We start from the raw sequence: 19408 nt of genomic DNA, 5'->3' as shown, positions 1-19408 counted from the left end.
CCAGCAAAAACTCTTCAAACGCTCAACGCGACAGATCCTCCAAAACGATATTTCACACAATGAAGTAAAAATAATATTTTTCTTTCAGCCCTTCCAGCCGCTTTTGTGGAGAGCAGACAGAAATTATTTTCTTATTCTGCTCCCAGAGCAGAAATCTGTATGAAGCTGCGTTTATTTGTTTAACACGATGATTTCATCCTAAATGTCTTGACAGCAAATAGTTGGTGGTTTAATAAAGGCTCTTTGGAAAAAGGGCCTGAGCAGCTATTTGTACAGGGAAAATGCAAAGTATGTGGCTCTCAGGAGGAGAGAGAGAAATGCCTGTTGTGATTAGCGGGTGCAGGGAAGACCCTAAAATGCCTTCTGTCTGCTGGAGTAAGAGCAGTGACACTTGTGGCTCTTTTTCCTCATGGCCACCTAGCTGAGCTGCTGCAGCAGACCATGGGATTGAAAGCGGTCTGACCTTGTTATTAACAAGTGACTGATATGCCCTTTGCCCTCTGAAGCAAAAGCTCTTATAGAAGATGGAAGATCTGCTGTTCGGCAAGAACACTTTGATTATGAAAGAAATGAATTAATGATAAACAGACTTATGACTATCTGGAGAGCCCTGTATGACAGTCAGCAGGAAAAAATGTATGCTGAAGTTATAGGGGACCATTTCTTCATTAGTTGGAATTCCTAGCAATCAGAGTTCCTGAAAAGTCCACATGCACCTGTTGTCTTTGCAGAGGCACCTCTCAGGGAAACTTTGGAACAAAGCAGATCTCACCATGTCAGCGTATGTACACAAATATATGTACCAACTGTAGGGCAGCAGTAAACACAATTTGGAAATCAGTGGTGTAAGATACCAAACAGGGAGTTTCTTTCCAAAAGGTGTACTGATATTAAATCTCAGATGGATGTAATCTGGGTTAATTTCTAAAGATGTAATATGTTTCACATTTGTTGTTTGATTTACAGCTGACAGCAACATTATTCAACTGCTTCTCAATTTAGCATCTCTGTGGCTGAGCAAACATGCCTAGTCACAGCAAAAGGGGACAGATCCAAACCTGAATCAGGGACTTGGGGAAAAAAATCTGGATTTTGTTTACATATGCACTTCTACAGTGAGAGATTCAATGTCATTTGGTCTCAGTATTTCTGAATTTTGTTATGATTTACTATGTATAGAAGGAATACTATGGAGGATTTACTATGCATACTAAGGAATATAGGCCATAGTGTACACACCATTTTCTAATGTTAACAGGTTTCTAAAATAAGCTAAAGCTTTGTATAACGTTTCATGTGCTGTGTTTGTAGTTTCCAATAGCTGTTGGTAACACTTATAGGACCCTATAATGGTGCTCTGTTACATATGTGCAAGCATGTAGTAATTCTGATTAAGGCGATACCATTAGTTCCAGTGAAGCTGGGATTAATTCATCAGATGTGGGAACAGAGCTGTCCAACAGGTACCACTATTCCAACATGATGTAAGAAGTATTTTTATAACACTAAAGAAGAAATCTTGTGTCCACAAAGCCATTTGTGGACATTTTAATTGCCTTTTCTCATTTTACTAAAGGTATTACACTAACTGTCACTGAAATTTGAAATAAAAATAATTGAGAACTTCAGTGTGTTCAAGCTTTTATTAAAGTATCATTGAAGCACTTTGAAGTGAAAAATAGTTGTGGGCTATCACTTATCTGCTCAATATGGTCACATTGTGCAATGTAGTACAGCAGGATGAATCAAATTTGTGAGGTCACAAAATTCAAAACTGGTTATGTAATATTCATCAAAACTACTAGTTATGATCTCTACATTTATTTCAAGTAGAAAGCCAGATAATTAAAAGAAGATACCCAAACAACATGGTTGTATTTAGCTTTTAAAATGTGGAAAAATATTGATACATGAAATAAAACTGGAAATAGGAGGAGGAGAAGAGTTTAAAATATGAGACAGCTCAACACTACCTTGGGGACTTTGAAGAGAATAATTAGGCCAAGACATTGATGTCTCAAACATCAATAGCAAAAGTTAGGCACCTACATTTCTGTCTGTTTGCTAAAGAGAAGATTGTTCTTCCCATCCTGTCTGCCTGTTCATTTGATATGGAGCTGATTTTTGTTGCGACTCTCATTTCTTTAGCTATATAGATATCCCACCCCAAAGACAATAAATTCTCTCAAGTCCATTATGTTTGCAAACCTCACCTTTTTGTGTGTGGATGGAACATTGATGTATGTAGCATGAGATTTGGAAAGGTCAGTGTTGATTTATTGACTGCTTAGTAGTTTCTTAGCAGCAGTTGTCAAACAACATGTTGGATAATTTTTCTAGACAGAGTGGCTTTCTGAAGAGGAATTCATTGGACTTTGAAAGTATAGGTCTAACACCAAGACACTCAAAAACATTCATCAGATATTATAACTCTCAAATGATTATTAAAAGATAGGCATTCTAACTTCATCAGAAAATATTGCAAACTACTGAAATTCATCTAAGCTGCCATGAACTAAACATAGTCTTCATATGTGCTCTGCTGGAGGTACATTCTTATTCTGTGAGAGGCTGTGGCCTTGCAAGCCTTGAGCCATGACACTGACAGTCAGACATCGCTTTGCAGGCAGATTTGCCATTCATTTTTGAGGGAGTCTCCTGTTCTTTAGCATTGGATATCAGATTTTCAGAACTAGCCTGGTGGTGGAATGAGAACCACAACAGCTCTGTGACTCCTTTGTCCTCAGACCATCAGGCATCTCTCTAATTTCAGGGTGGTGCAAAGCAAATTTAAGAAGTCAGGAAACCTAGTTAAGCTAAATATAGCCACATTACTTATTGGAAATACTCTCTGTGCTCCAATTATCTTCAGTCTTTTTAACAGATTTCTGAGTTCTTTAGGATTTGCTGCAGCATAAAGCTCTGTAAATAATTAAATGTGTTGATTACAATTTTAAAAATTGGATTGTGTGGTAAGTACTTATCCTTCTGTGGTTTTACTGAGAAATACATGCTATTCTTAGGTAGGGCTGTGCAATCAACATGTGAAAAGCATTCACATATAAGAGATGTTTTACAGCTTTTCAACCACTAGCACTAGTTTATTCATTCCTATGTTACAGATGGAACTTATACATCAAACCTAACTCCCAGTGTTCTGAGTAAAAATATCTCACCAATTTCATGATTGCAACAGAAATGGGGAATTACCAGTTTTTTCAGGTTAAGATCTTACTTTTCTGGTTGCTATTTCAATGTACTAATTAGTCCATGTGCTAATCAGGAGACATCTGAAGCAGTATCTAGGACAGCTTTCTTTCTTGCAAGGAAATGAGAATATCTTCTAGCAAAGGACATATCTTATTAAAGAATCACAGAGGGGAGATCTGTGGGCATTTTTTGCCTTTATTCCTTTCAGTATGGCATAACAGGTTTCAGGAAAACAGAAATGGGCAGAAAAGGAAGTTTTCTGGTTCTTGGATGTAAAGCAAGCTGTGAACAGAGAGGCAAGTGGTGGAAATCACCACAGAGGTTGCAACTGAAAAGGATAAACCATGCAGGTTTTAAGGAAAAATTATAGTGTGCAAAAGCTCCACCAACATACCAGGACTTGCAGGGTCTCACAATAAAAACTAATAAAGCTATTTTTGAGCAGATATAGGGAAACCTGGCTTACATTTCTTAGCTGACACAATCACACTCTGTCACACTTTGGAAAAAATAAAATAATAAATAAAATATAATGAAAAAGTGCAGTTTTAGAGTGGAGCAGCTGGAACAAGGGTATGGTAGTGTATATGGCAACTATTAATATGTTCTTAAATAGCAGTCAAAATGTTTACTTTCTGCAGATTGTGTAACATTCTCTATTAGGTACATGAAAACATCATTGTTTTACAACATGCTTTTCATTGAGGTTTATATTGTCAGTTTCCCCCCATTTTTGGCAGTCATATAATAGTATAAGATTTCAGAAGCAGTTTCACTGCTCTAGCAAAGACCATAGTATAACAGATGTAATATCTGAAAAGAAATAGATATGCTAATCTAAACCAAAGGGAAAAATAATAATTCAGCCTTATACAATTCATTTTAATGCACTAGAGCAGTGAAAGACGTAAGAAAGTTGAATTATTTGCAGTGCTTCAACGTGGGGGAAGATGAGCTCATATACTGTGACCTATCTTGCACAGCTCTTAATTTCACAGGTCCTCTGATTTAACCTGTACATAATATAAAGTACATCATGTAAAGAAAGGATCAGTATCCTAGCAACCATTGCTCAGCAGTGGTTTTAAGAGCATTTTTGAAAAAACAAAAATAACACTACTATTTGCAGAAACTGCCCTTCAGCAGTGAGCACACGTAAGCTTTATCAAACACCTTGTTATAAATGATGGCACCTGCTGGAGAGAGAAGTGACTGTCCACACACGTGTTTTTAGTAAGGAAGCATATGCTTACAGATGGCTGTGCAGGGAGAAAGGAAGCTGTCATCTCATTAGAAAATAAACCTTCAAAGCACCCACTAGCCAATCATATAAGAATCAATGGTTTATCCCAACAAGAATGCTTGTCTAATTGCATGTGGATTGAACTCTGGTAAATAAAAGTTTTCTTATTTATATTGCAATTTTATACAATAACAAACTCCTGTGAAGGATCTGCAGTGCCTTCTTCTGTCACTGTTTAACTCTTACAAACTTCATGGACAAAGGGCATTCTTGGTACTCTCATTTCATTGGCTTAAAGAACAGACAAACAAAAAATTAACTGTATTTGAAAATACAGATGTCAAGAAGGTGTTTATGTATTCCAGACAACATCTCAGGGATGGAGTGAATACTGTTCTTATTTTTAAGGTATTTGCAAAAGGCCAGGGGTATCTAGTCTCTAGAAAAACTTAAAAGTCCTAGACAAAGGTTGAACACTTAAATTTAGTTTGTATGTGCAACCTATCACTAGAAGTCCTTTATGGAATATGCTGCTGAGTTAACAGATCTGTTTAAGCTTCTTAACTTCTAGCACTCTGTGATTGCTACAATTTCAAGCATGATAGGAAAGACACCTCACAATATTTATTTGCAACCATGTGAATTTCTCCTCACTAAATGCACCTGGTCTGTAACCCTTACTTCCTTTTCTTGTGTTTCACTGGATTTTTTCTACAGTTGAGCCTTTGATTAAGATATTGCCACTTTTTTCCCTCTGTATTTTCTCAGAAAGAAAGACTAAGCATTAGCTGTTCCATGGGGTTCAACATCCAGGAAGGTAAAAACAAAGAAGGTGAAAGAAGGAGCAGAAGTACCTTTTGATACTGTCTTTCACAATATCCTTCTGGACAGAATGTCCAGCACACAGCTGAATAACCATGTTATGCAATAGGAGAGCAACTGGCTTACAGGATGAGTGTAAAAGGTTACAGTGGAGGGACATAAGGCTGACAACCTGCTACTAGTGGTGTTCCACAGGGCTCTATCCCTGACCCTCTGCAACATCTTCATTAATGACATGGATGAAGGACTGGAGAGAATACTGTGATTGCTGACAACACTTAATTGGGAAGAGTTGCTGATTGCCTCGAGGGCAGGGAGGATCTACAAACACACCTTGACTAACTAGACATGGACAGTGACCAACCGTATGAAGCATAACAAGGACAGGTGCCAGATTCTGCCCCTGGGATGGGACAGCTCTTGTTGTGTATAGACAGAAATGCAAAGGTGGGGAGAAATGCTGTGGAAAAGGACCAGTGAGTCCTGGTTGATGGCAAGTTGAACATGACTCAGCAGCGCCCTGGCAGCCAGGAGGGCCGCCTGTGACCTGGAGAGCATCACCAGCCGGGCAAGGGAGGGGATTGTCCTGCTCTGCTCTGCTCTGCTCTGCTCTGCTCTGCTCTGCTCTGCTCTGGGGCAGCCTCACCTCAAGTGCTGGGGGCAGTTCAGGGTGCCACACTGTAAGAAAGGCATTGAGAGTGTCCAAAGGAGGCATACAAAGATGGTGAAGGGGAAGCCATTGATGGATATGGAGGAAAAAACTTAAAAGGTGCTGCTGATATCACTTGGTCTGCTCAGCCTGGAGAAGAGGAGCCTGAGGGGAGACATCAGTGTGCCTTCAACATCCGCAAAAGGGAATGGCATTTCGGGTGCAGTGGTAGGTACCAATATCTTCATGCTCATGACCAGGGATGGGATTTGAGGAGGTGGCCTGAAGCTGTGTCAGGGGAGGATTAGGCTGGGTATCAGGAAAAGGTTCTTCACCCAGAAGGTGGTAAAGCATGCAAGAGGCTCCCCATGGAAGTGGTCACAGCACCAGCCAGACAGAGTTCAAGAAGCCTTTAGACAACACTCTCAGGCTCTCAGACTCCCCAAGAATGGTGTGATTTTTGGGGTGTCCTGTGCAAGGCCATAAGTTGGACATGATGAGCTTTGTGTGTCCCTTCCAACTTAGGTAATTCTGTGATTCTATGATTCTATGATAAGTAAAACTGTGAAATAGCATTCCTTTCCCTAAGACCAATCAATTGCCACAATTAAGTATGTGGCAAAATGTGGCAGAAGTGGGGAAAAAAGAAGTGGTTTCTTAGGATTTAAGTCTTGTCATATAGCCATAGGCCTGGCTCTGTTTAATTACATGTTTTCTCACTTTTGGACGTTTGAAAAGTGTTCTAACTATTTTTTTTTCTTGGTGTTTCTGTGGCTTTTTAATCATTGAGGACTTTCTGACTTCTTTTTTCTAGCTTTATGGCATTTTGTGGGAGTAATATACACTGTTTTCCTTGTTGGTTTTTCTGTTAGGCAACTCTGAAGGGCCTCTTTGGTTTGGCAGCTTAGCACTGATTTTGTGGCCTATAAATGATTGCTTGTTTGCTTAGTTCTGACTTCACCACTTCTCTGGACTTCTTTTCTTAACATGTAGTTTTTGTTTCTCTTTCCCTGGTATAGGCAATATGACTGTTACTCCAGAATCTGAGATACTCCAGAAACTGACCTAACCTGCCATGGGTGGTACCCAGGTTCACACGTGTGCCCAGGAAGGGGAACCTCATATTGCAGTGGGAACAAGTGACTGCCTGGCTGGGATGCCTCACCCTGCAGGCAGCAGGCACTGACTGCTATGCTGACAGGAAGCAGACCCTGACTCGAATGGAGCCCTAGAGCCAGCTGCCTGAAGCCAAAATGATGACTGTGTGAGAGGTTCCCTCTGGACCTGCAGGCTGCCTTCAGTCCTATTCTTTGTTCTTTATCCTGCTCTCATTACTGTGAGCTGGGTCTTTGCTGCTGGCTTGCTGTACAAACCACAAGTACACATCACTTCATTTAAGTAAATTGTTCAGTAAAATATTAGAGGATTTTTTGGGGGAGCAGAGATGAATAGTAGTGTTAGAAGAATTTCAACTACCTTAACCTTGAGATCATGTCTTTATAACTCATCTTATTCCTTTCATACCTTGCAATTTCTTCAATAAATGAAACAAAAGGCTTCCAGACAGTACATTTCTTCTGTAAATAAACCTATTTTATTCCCCAAGTATCACATCCTATGCTCTGACTGTTAAAATACTCCTCCTTTAAAATTTTAATATCTTAAAATAAAAAAGAAAAAACCAGCATGTAAACATGCAGTTGGGCTACCTCAAAATGCCAGCACATAAGGTGGATTGCATTTATATGAAATAAGTTCTACAAATTTCTTTCTTTCTTGGATTTTGAGTGCTTGGCACAGTCTTAATGTTTTTTTCAAAAATACAATCCCTTTCTTTCTGAAATTAATCTAACTCCTTCCAGTTTGAAAAATTAATGGGTATTAGACATTTCAACCTAAGCACAGATCTTAATCACAAACCCAACACAGCAAATGTAATATCAGCTTATCATCCTTTTGTACAGGTTGTGCTATTCCAAAAGCAGATGTGAATAATTCCCAAGGCCTTCACTACCATTCAGCTGCATGGGATCTCCTGATTCAATCACTGATTTTCAAGAAGAGCTTTTTCCAAGTTCTTAGAACTCATGTGTTCCTCTCTGTCCTTTTCTAATCTATTCATTTGCCCAACTCATCACATGCAAGTTTTTACACGACTCTCTTGCTTTCCTCCACATGAGCAGAATTACTTAGTCTGCTTCACAGGTGAGCCTACCAGATGCAAGACCTGTAAATCATCCTGAAACTTTTCAATCAGCAGTAAATTCCAGATTAAAACCCAGCAGCTTTACACTGAAGAAACCTAATCATAAAACCATCCCTTTTTACATCTAGGTATTCTTAACCTGTATAACAAAGCTGACCTGTTGCTGTTGTTGCTGTGGGTGATTTCCAAGTATCAGTGAATGAAAAGAAAGATTAAGAAACCTGTAATCATGTATCTATGTTAACATCTGTATGGCACAAAAATCAATATATACCTACCTAGAAGTTTTTTGTTTCACTTGTCTCCTCACTGAGAGCCTTCAAAATTTTAAAAGGTGAATGCATTATCTTAAAACTAATGACAGCTGATTTATCAATTTAAAGGATAGGAATTGTAAAGTCCTTCATGGCAGAAACAGGAAGATGAGTAAGCTGGTAGGAAAAATTCTCTTTCCAGAATCAGTACCATTTCTATGCCACTAAAATGTCACATTGCTAGGTATCTGAAAAGTCTTTCCTTGGAAATATAAAAAATTTACAATTACTACTTGTCAGAGAAATGGCAGCCAGACCAGGTCAGAAGAAAGCTGCTCAGCCACTGCCCTATCTTCTGAAGGTGTGGAGCAAATGGGACAGAGCTGCAAGGAATCCTGTTCACCTTACAGCTTCACATTCACAGCTAGGTTCCTTTTATGACCTTGCAATTTCAGTATCCTGCATGAAAATTCTGACTGGTTTTGGTGAGAAAGCAATTGAGATGTTGAGAAACCTGGAGTCCCTATCAAAATCAGTGCCTGGTGCCAGATAAGGGTCCAGCACTGAAGGTGTGTGTCAATAGACAGTTGCCCTAAATGAGCATCCCTGCAGTACATAGGTTCTTGTAAGATCTCCACAAAAATTAGCTGTTTGCCTTATCAATGAGTATAGCAATTAACATTATATCAGTGAGTTATATTAATTCCCAAATTAATTATACCCAATTTATTACAGGGTATTTTTAGCATTGCTTTTACCATATGATCAGCAGCTAGAAGGAAAGCTACAGTCAGCACTCTTCAACAAGTAGGTCCTGCAGCTCACCAGCAAGTTCTCCATGAGTCACCTGTGGCCATGGCCAATTTGGCAAAGTGTGGTCCCAGCTGCTCAGGCAAGTGGAAGCTCAAAGGAGGGAGAGAGACAGGCTAAAGCCCAGACCTGGCAGAGCATCAGTGTCCCATATTTTGAGGCAAGATGTATTCCATTTGCCATCTGTATGGCAGTCCTCTTCTGTTAAGTGGGTTTTTTCCTTATCTCTTTCACAACCAATTCTCCCTCCAGGGAGACATCTGCAGATAATGGGCTATTGAATGTCACTGCATGACTGATAAAAGTTACAGCATCCCATTGTGAGATGCTCCGCCCAGAGGGAGGAGCCAAGCATTCCTAACTGGGTTTAATCTGGGTTTTTGGGACACCAGACTCAGGTTTTTCCTCTGGATTTCGAGGACGACTGCAACCATTCCAACTTGGACTGCTACCAACACCCTGACTGAAAGGGTGTCAGGTTGTATTCTGACTCTGTCTGTGTTTTTTCTTTTGTATTATTGCATGTATTTTGTTTTCTTTTTCCCTTTTCCTAATAAATTGTCTTTCTGACTTGGAGTCTCTCACTGGATTTGCTTTCAAACCAGAATAATCAGTTTGCCTTTATCACTGTCAGATCCTTTGTTTATTTCTTGCTACAGACTCTTCTATGGCAGTAAGAAATTATTTAACAACCTGTCTTCCTGTTGGAAACTGCTAGCACTCATCACTACTTCTCCCCTTCTCCTCTGTTTCCCCACTACTCTTACAGGTAGACATATACCTTTTCCCTCCACAGATGTTTCCTATGTGGATCCTTCTTGTTCTGTGTGTTTCACTGGTATCCAAGCTCATTTTCTCCATCCCAGGCTCCTTTATTTGTTTTTCTCTTGAACGATTTTACATAACATTCCAAATGACATTTTTATTGCAGTATTTTCATGGTCCAGCAAAATTTGCTAAGGGAGGTGTTTTACAAATAATATTATTACTTTGAAGATTTAATCCTGTGGAATCACAGAACATGTGGTAAAGTTTAAAAACGTTTGTTTTCACTGTGTGTCCTCTATTATGATTTTGCCTCACTGTGTGATATTGGTGCAATGAATGGTATTTATCTGTAAGATACCAATATGATCTGATTCAAGTGCAACATGTTGAATTGTCTCCCTGTGAGACATGGAGGTGATACTTCAACATAACCTTGCTTGACGTTCCAGGGGAGTCTTCTAAATCCAAGGCAGAACTGTGATTGTACTGATTCTGGACAGCAGCCTGAGAAGGTTCTCATTATGCTCTCAGAACCATCCCTGATCAGGTCAGTGGTCCAGATTCCACTTAAAGACCTGGTCTCTGAAGCTTCTAAAGCTTCTGCAGTCTCTGAGCTATGAGAGCACAGATACCTTCTGTGTGCAGTAAGAGAGCACATCATGGCAAAGTGAGCAGGGCAGCTGGCATATCTCTCCTGAAGTGTTCTCTGCAAGCTGTTTCTAGGGGGGCTGAGAGTGTAGGGAAAATAATGATGCAATTAACACACTGCAAAGACTCGGGGTTTCTGTCTTCACTGGTCTGATAAAAACATTGGTCTTATTGCATACAAGAAGCATTACAGAGATATTTATATTTTAAAAATGCACAAAAGATGGGCTTGGCAATGGGCTCCATGAATCTGAGAGGACAGGCTAGACAGCAGCCTGAATAGGAGAATATAGAAACACTGATGGAAACTCAGCTGGGAAATAGTGAGTAACTTGTCTTCAGATTTTGATAAGGGAAGACATTTTCTCTGAGAAGGTTTCAAAGGCAGAAGCCTGCCGCTTAAAAAAGGTTAATTTCTCTAAAATCAAATTATCCTGTAAAGAAAAATACAAAAGGGATGGTTTAGCATGATCTCTATTGCCCCCCTTGTGCTTTCATCTAGAATTTTGGAAATGTATTTGAACCAACCAATTAATTGTTTTTGGTCAGCTTGTTGTCCACAGACCTATAGTTTCTGTATTATTTTAATAACTTGATTAAGAAAGGAACCTGTGCAAGTTGCAAGACTACATGTGGGGTTCAGTTATCAACAGCTCTCCAGTGGAAATTTATTTTTGGCATCACAGACTCAAAAAGGTCAAAAACTGCATGTTGAAGATAATAATAACTATTTAATTGCTTATGTGCATGTCCTCCTAGGGATATTGTGATGACCAGAGCAAGAGGAACATTCCAGCCAGGAGCTCCAAGATCTCTGTGCACAAAACTTCTCCCACCATATATTTAAAACTTCCCAACATGCATGGTGTTTAAAATTTGTTCAGTGCTCCTAGAAATGACCACACTACATAGATGTAGGCTTTGAGCCATACAGAACTCTAGATCCACTGAGATGCATGAAAGAAAAAAACTGAGGCCTGGATATCTAGGCCTCACAAAATGCTTTCTAGTGGATAATTATTTCTACCATGCTGGGGCAAAGTTTCATCTCGATTCAATCTTAAGAGTACTGGAAAAACTCCTACTTAAATATCTTTAGCTCAGATAAAATTAGGTTTCTCTATAAAGTGAAGTGTTCAAGGTCACTTTCGTTGTCTATTGTATCTAAAGGCAAATAAATAAATATGTGTCTGGACTCAAAGGCAGTCATAAATTCAGTCAAAACACAATCAGCTTTCTTTCACCATCTTTGTATTTATCACAGGCAGAAAATTGTCTGCTCCCAAAAAAGTTGAACAGTTTCTAAATCTCATCTGCAAAGGATGCTCACTGTTTCCAGTGGCATAACTGAAGCAAAAACTCCAGAAAATCCTTCATGTGCATATCCTCATGGCAGAGAAAAATGGCTCTTTCTGTTTTTCTCAAGTAATTTCCTACATATTATTAGGTTAAAAGAAGATGTCAGAACACAAGTAGGCCTAATACAGATTCCCAGCCCCAGATTCCATCTGGATAATTTGTATTTAAGCAATGCACTCTCAGGAGTTCCCTGCTTTATTTTATGAAGAATCGATAGACTTATCTCTGGTGAAAGACTAGTTACAAAAATAAATAAATGCTCTTCTAATAGATTTTATTCACAGACATTCTGGGGACACTGATGAAGTTACAGACCTGCTTTCCCAGGCTTGTAAAACCCGGCAAGCAGTTCTTCATATTCATAATTAAGGGATATCTGTGATTATCAAGAAGATATGTCTAAATGTGCTGTCTTTTGAGAAGGAAAAACGGTTTCCCATCTATCTTTTTTCCACTTTTCTTGTCTGGTTGATTCTTTTACATCAATCAACAGCCCTGAAAGGGATATCATTAACTCAAATATGAACAGTAGAAAGAATAATAGTAATTTCATTTACTTGATCTGCTCTTTCTTCAAGCTTAGCACCTCGCAATCTCTCATACATAGACTGCACATGAAAAAAACAGTAATATGACAGTGCTCCACTATCACTGCTGAAACTTCTATAAGTCCTCCTTCATTTCCATGACTTTGCAGTCTGCCAGTAGGTCTGTGTTCTGCAACATTTTCATTTTCCAAGAAAGAGCACCTGAAATTTCTGCCCAGGTCCACTTGTCTGTGAGTCTGTCAAGGTTTATGTGAAAAATATCCCTGCACCAACAGTAACTGGAACCCCCTTCTTGGTTCCCAGAGGATGATCATGGGTGTTCTGGGCCTTAACATTCTGAGCCTCCCTTTCACTGTATTGTGAATGCAAGGCAGGGATGCATTGCCATCATGTTGGAGATATGCCTTCTCGCAAACCTGGATACATTATACTTGTCAGGGAAAGAACTTTGGGCACTCTCCTGGATTAATCTCACCTGACAACTAAATATCACACAACTGATCACTCATTTCTTCCTCCCTGGTGGGGAGGAGAATCTGAATAAGAGGTAAATCTCTGTCCTGATTTCAGCCAGGGTAGAGTTAATTTCTTCTCAGTAACTCTGACAGTGCTGTGTTTTGGAGTCCAAATGAGAATGGTGTTGATAACACATTGATGTTTTGGTGTGCTGCTAAGTTGTGTTTATCCCAAGTCAAGGATTCTTTTTTCCCTTGACTTATGCTCTGCCAGTGAGGAGGTAAAAAACCAAACTGGGAGGAAGCATAGCTGGAACAGGTAACCCAAATTGCCCAGAGGGGTACTCCGCATCACAGAAGGTCATGCCCAGAATATAAACTGAGAGAAGTTACTCAGAAGAGTGGTTAGTCTGGGAGAATGGGGGGGAAGGTCTGACATCAATCATGAGGTGGTGAATTGCATTGTACACCACTTGTTTTTTCCCTTTTAATTATTATTATTATTATTATTATTATTATTTACAATTATTACTGTATTTTACTTTATCTTCAATTATTGAACTGTTCTTGCCTAAACCTAGTTTTACTTTGATTCTTCTCCCCATTTCACAGGGGCAGGGGGGAGAGAAGGGTGTTGAGCAAATGTCTCAGTGTGGTTCTGACTTTTCAGCTAGAGTTAAACCATGACAACCCCATGGGTTGAGATGAGAACAGCATTATAACTGAAACAAAACTATACAATAATAACATAGTAGCAGCAGAAGTAATAGTAATGAAAAGGAAAGGGAGAAAGGGAACCCGAGATAAGCAAGTGATGCACGATACAACTTCTCACCACCCACTAATACATATCCAGCCTGTCCCTAAGCAGAGATTGGCCCTTTTCCTGGGAACTAGATGCAGTTTATGTACTGCACAGTGTTCTGTGGTATGGAATATGCCTCTCTCCAATTGGGGTCACCTGTCCTGGTCATGCTCCCTCCCAGCTTCTTCTGCATCTCTTCACTTGCAGAGCACAGGAACCAAAAAGTCCTTAGGGTAAACATTACTCAACAACAACAACAAAAACATCTGCATGCTACTGAAATTATTCTCATAGCAAATTCAAATACAGTACTATATCAGCTACTAAAAAAGAAATGAAGTCTATCCTGGCTGAAACTAGGAGAGGTACAGGCTCTGTCCGACATGCAGTCCAGACAACAAACACTGAGCTTTAGCAGGTAAGAGGAGTCTTTAGACAAGACAGATACACCAGACGTTTCTATCACATTTTTGCTGGATGAAGCAACTGAAGCAACAGTGGTTTTTGTTTTTTTTTTCTTGAGTCAAATAAAAAATGATGGAAGGACAAATAATAGAAAAGTGGCCACTTTCACTGCAAAAAAACCAATTTCTGTTACTTTTAAATGAGTCTGATATAAACCTATGCTCAGTCAAACCAAGACTATCCAGTCCATTAAGTTGTATTTAATCATATTATACCCTTAGATTTTTCCAGTGTAGTTCTCAGTCCTTTTCAAACTCAGCTTTTCAAACTGTCAGTGAAATTTTTGCAACACACTCTATTCAGGGAAGAACTTCCACTGGGGAAACTATTTAAATAATTTTGTTATGTCTTTCCATCTGATGGTCCAAGTGTACACAGTTTCTACTAAATACGAAGTAAACAAACTGCTGCATCTGTCCAAGGTTATTTAGCAAACTTAACCATGTCAGCACAGGTCTCTGAAGTACTTGGATAAAATAAGCTGTTTAAGTATTAGTTCTTATATTATCAGTGTTACTGAGATGTCCCAAAACAAGAGAATAAAAAGTGCCAGAATGGGAGTTAAAAAACATAAGAGCCAGGGGAGCTGAGAGTCATACTGCCACCTCCTAACCTCTACTAAACTCCATTTTAGGAGCAGGGGACAAATCCGTGCAGGGACAAATCCATGGGCTGTCCAGTCATGAACCTAGCACAAATTCACTTCTTTGTTTTTCAATTCATTTACACTTATGGGGTCTGAGAGCTTCTGAATTAAAAAGGTCCACATCTGCACAGCGGAAAACAGACTTCTGGGTGCTTTAGGCACTCTTATTACTTTGCTGCCCTTTAGCCCAGAACAGCTTCCTATTTCTCCTTTCTTGATGCCTGTGGTTTACAGGTATCACAGACTGCCTCTTTAGACTATTTCTTTTCTGGCAGATATTTTGTTCATTCCTGTGTTCTTTTGTTTTCCCCCATGTAATTAGGAAACCAGGACTTCCAGCAATACCACTGCAGACACCATGATGAGAACAAACCAGATTAATTTCTGACTAAAACAACCTGATGTGCTTACCATTTGCTAGTGTAGAACACTGATTGGATAATTTTAGAGCCTCCCCACTGCACCAGAAACCTTCCTCTGCCATATTCACTTCCCCTCTTTGTGACCAGCTTCCCTCTTGTGACAGCATCTTGAAAGACTTTTGCTGAGGCCTGTTTTATACACCCCTATGCCCCTGTCAGAGACTCATCTGTGCCATCTGGTACTTGGTCCTCCAGGGACTCCTGTAGACTTGTGAGGCACCATGATCATTCTCACACATTTAACAGAGTGCATTCTTCCGCCTTAATTACCATGACATCTGGAAGAAAAATAAATGTTTTCATATGAAAAAATTATATTCCTGAGAATTCATGACCACACAGCTAGCATCTGGGGAAATTACTGTCTTTGGGACAGCCTCTTGAGTATGCGATTAGCATCTGCATGTGAGTGCAAGCTGTTTTTCTCAAGGAATCCATGAGTTTTGATCTGGTCTGTAGGGAACTGTGGGGAGCTAGCTGGCCTGCCTGGGTCCAGAGCGACCTGATGAGTGTCCCATACTTGGATTGGCTTTGTGTGCCATCATCAAGCAGCCTCCTGCCTTTGTGGTTTCCAGACCAACCACGTCGGCATGTGTTGGAATTGCAACTCCCCTGGAAATAGTGACCCTTAACTTCAGAGACCAAATAAAAGCCTGCTAGATGGGCTGGGGATGAAGTGCCATGAGACTCTGGATAAAGCATGGAGCTGCTTGGTCCCTAGGTGCCAGTCCACTTTGTTCCCTGCAGGCAGGGACCAGGTGAAGCTGCACCAAGCAGATTACCTGTGCTTGCCCCTCCACATGCCAGCTCTTTACAAGACCTCTCTGTGCTTGCAGAGGTCTTTCTGAGCAGTGGATTTGCTAGAAGCCCATCTAGATGAAGAAGATCTCCAGGTACAGCTCTCCAGTCCAGAACAAAGCTGCATGTGATGGTCCAAGCCATTTCTGCAGTGAAGGTATCTGTGCTGCCGTGGTTCCTCTTCACCTTCCAAAAAGTAAGGTGTCCTGATGGGTAGGAAATATACAGTCCAGATCCGAAGCTATGTCCCTGATGTGGGCAGCCCATTGGATAAATGTTGAGAGCAGTTCACTGGCTGTGTGGCAAGGGCTGAGTCTGATGTGTCCTGAGAGCCAAGCTGACTTGCAACAAACCACTGGAAACCTGGGTGGAAGTGCCCCACGATGCTACAAGCAGAGGCTCTTGCACTGGGTTAGCTGGGTCTGAATTTCTTTCTGGTCTGGGGATCCAACCACTGTCCCCAGGGCTTTGCCCTCTGGGCAGTATGTGGGCACTTACTGTGTGGACGAGGTCCCTCCCTTCCTTTTCTTGGGGCTTCCTGCGCTCTCGGGGCGTCCCGGAGGCCACTGCTCCCCTGCAGTGCTGGTGCCTGGCTCGGTCTGAGGGGGACGAGGCAAAAGCGGCGGGGAAGAAGGGGGGAGCCGCAGAAAGAGGTTGGCAGATCCGGCTCCCGTGCCTGACAGATTGCAAAGGTGATGGCAGTGCCGGGGAAGCACGTGGGGACAGGTAGGGTCCCCGGGACCTTGCCGCGCTCAGGTCTAGCCCTTAAAGAACAACCAAGAAATAACAAACAAACAAACGAACAAACAGAAAAATACAACGAAAAGAAACATGACAACCATACGAAAACAAGAAATAAAAACCAATCAAACAACCCAAAAAAGCAAACACACACACACACACACGAAAAAGCCACCTAGAAAGTGAAGCGAGACCTCCTCTCCCCCGCGCCTCTGGAGGACAGCGGAGCGGGGCACCGCTGCCCGAGGCGATGGGCGCTGCTCCCGGGGCGCAGCCCACGGGTGAAAAATCAAGTCCTCGCGTGGTACTCCCGGCCCGCGCCTGCGGAACCCGGCGGGCGGAGGGAGGGCGACTGATCCCTCTTTTAAAAGCCAGATTTGTCGCCGCCTGGCTCTGCGGTGCAGCGGAGGACAGACCGGGCGGCGGCGGCCCCTCCCCGGTGACGGCCGGCCCCAGCTCCGCGGGCGGCGCGGACGGGCCGCGGTCCCGCCGGGCAAAGGCGGCGGCGAGCGGAACCGGGGCTGCGTTTGTGTTCTCCGGAGGAAAACGAGAAGCAAGCGTCGGCTTGCTGTCGGAGGGGACATCTTCTTGTCGCCTCGGGCAAAACGCAAATAAACGCTGTAGCCCGAATTTATCAAGCGATCTTCGTGACCGAGAGTTTCTCACTGTGTGTTCGGTTTGTTTTTCCAGGACCTAAGCAATTTTTAATGTACTATACACTTCCCGCTTAATCCTCCTCGTTTATTATATAATTACGGTTCCAAAGTGATTATGTAATTAAAATCATGTTTCACTGCAGCATACTTCAAAAGGAAGGCAACCTTCCCCAGCATTATTTGCCGGTGATGTCATAATTTCCCTGTGATATTTAAAATAAACACATTAGTCCAAGAATTCTAAACATGTCTGAAAGTATATAATGGAATTGATTGGCATAAAGCAACGGTGAAACCTATCACTAGTTTAATATATTTCTATGCTCCCATGCAGTGTAAATTATAGGATAATGGGGTGCAGGCGATGGTAAGCTCTGTTTATATAATCCATTTCTTCACACAAGTTCCCTTTGCTTTTCCTTCCCTTTGCTGTATGTGGTGGTTCTCTGATCCTACTGACCTCAGCCATGTGTTTTCACTTTTTCTTCTGATCTCAATTCCATGACCAGCGGGGAATAAAATACAAATTGAATAGTAACCATTCACAGGCCACTCTTTTCAAACTGTTGTTAAGCCTTCTTTGTCTTGTCTAGCAATTGATAGATAAATGTGTCGTATTTTACCCAAGTCTTTCTTCTCTCCTTGTAAAGCTTTGTTGCCCCAAGTTCTTTAGTCCATCTTTCTCTTTTTCTTTCTAAAGAAAATCATTTCATCAGGGCTTGTCACCGAAAGGGACCGTTCTCTTCATTGGCAGTACAACGGGTGATGGTTAAACAGCGGAATTGGACAAAAATATCAGAAGAGGGAAATGAAGGAATTCCCCCAACATTTGGTCGGATCTATTCCCAGCACGACTGGAGGTTAATTTTAAATTTGACTTGTTTCTTCTGTACACGGTAAATAAAGTGCTCCCTGGGCTGCACGAAGCTCCTTTCTGAAAAGGAGAAAGTTAAGTACTCGAAAAGGGAAGAAATAAAAAAAGCCCTCGTCTTTTCCCTCCGCATGTCTCTTTCATTCCAAACCTGCTTTCTCCGCTCTCAGGCGGTGCTGACGCTGTTTATTCAGCTTTTCTTGACAATGAAAAGCAACTAAGAAGAGAAGTTTAAACGATCTCCTGTTATTTTGGGGGTTGTTTTTCCAGAGGTCTTTTCCTGGGCTGCTTCTTTAGGGATATAATGCAAAAGAAAATAATTTGGAAACCCATAGAGGAAAACATGTCATCAATCCCATGCCCTTTATTTGATAAAAAAACAATTGTCATGAAGGTTTCTTCCATGATCATCTAAACTGCAGAACAGCAATGGTTATAATTATTACCAAACTGCCAGCGTGCTGAAGGCAATCTCAGATAATTTCGCATATGTATTTTGAATAGCTTGGTTTAAATGTCCTTTTTTTTATTTTTAGAGGCTTACTCCACCTCTATAGCAACCCGGGGTTTAGCTATTAACAACTGTTTTAAAAGCAGTAGTTGAGAAGAGGGATCTTTTGTTGTGCCCCTTTTTGAAGAACTCCCGCTCATAAGCAAACATTTTGAAGAGTGCATCGGTCTCTAATCAAAATAATCCAGGTTCTTGTGTGAAAGGTAAATATTTTGCAACCACATTACTGGAGCTGAAATAACTAAACAAGTCAGACACCAAAATTAGCAATGTGGTGAAGTGTGGGCAGTGAGAGAGCTGCAAGACAGAGAAGAGGTCCTTTTAACCTGCCAAAAGCTGTCGAGTGTTTCTTCAGTAGAAAACGCTGCAGTGAAGTTTCAAAGGAAATGCAGCTTAGAGAAAAATTATTTTTGAAATTTTTCTGGAGACAACGACTGTCTGAAGCGAAGCTGTGTACCTGTAAAACGAGCCCCTGTGTGTCACATGCTTCATATTAAACTTTCATGCAGTTTTCCCTCGCT

The 19408-nt window shown here is 41.0% G+C and overlaps 1 long non-coding RNA gene across 1 annotated transcript in view; it reads left to right on the top strand.

Moving 5' to 3' along the window:
* LOC146763884 (uncharacterized) overlaps positions 1-17081 on the top strand; it is a 37174-nt gene extending 20093 nt beyond the window's left edge. Inside the window, exons 2-4 of the long non-coding RNA XR_014951618.1 lie at positions 5222-9672; positions 10412-10509; positions 11370-17081. This is a non-coding gene — a long non-coding RNA (uncharacterized LOC146763884). The remainder of the gene's footprint in view (positions 1-5221; positions 9673-10411; positions 10510-11369) is intronic.
* Positions 17082-19408: the final 2327 nt, after the last annotated feature.

The sequence above is a fragment of the Lonchura striata genome, chromosome Z (assembly GCF_050655825.1).
Source record: "Lonchura striata isolate lonStrDom1 chromosome Z, ASM5065582v1, whole genome shotgun sequence".
NCBI lineage: Eukaryota > Metazoa > Chordata > Aves > Passeriformes > Estrildidae > Lonchura > Lonchura striata.
The sequence above is the reverse complement of the archived record's forward strand: the minus strand, read 5'-3'. Positions and strand labels throughout refer to the sequence as shown.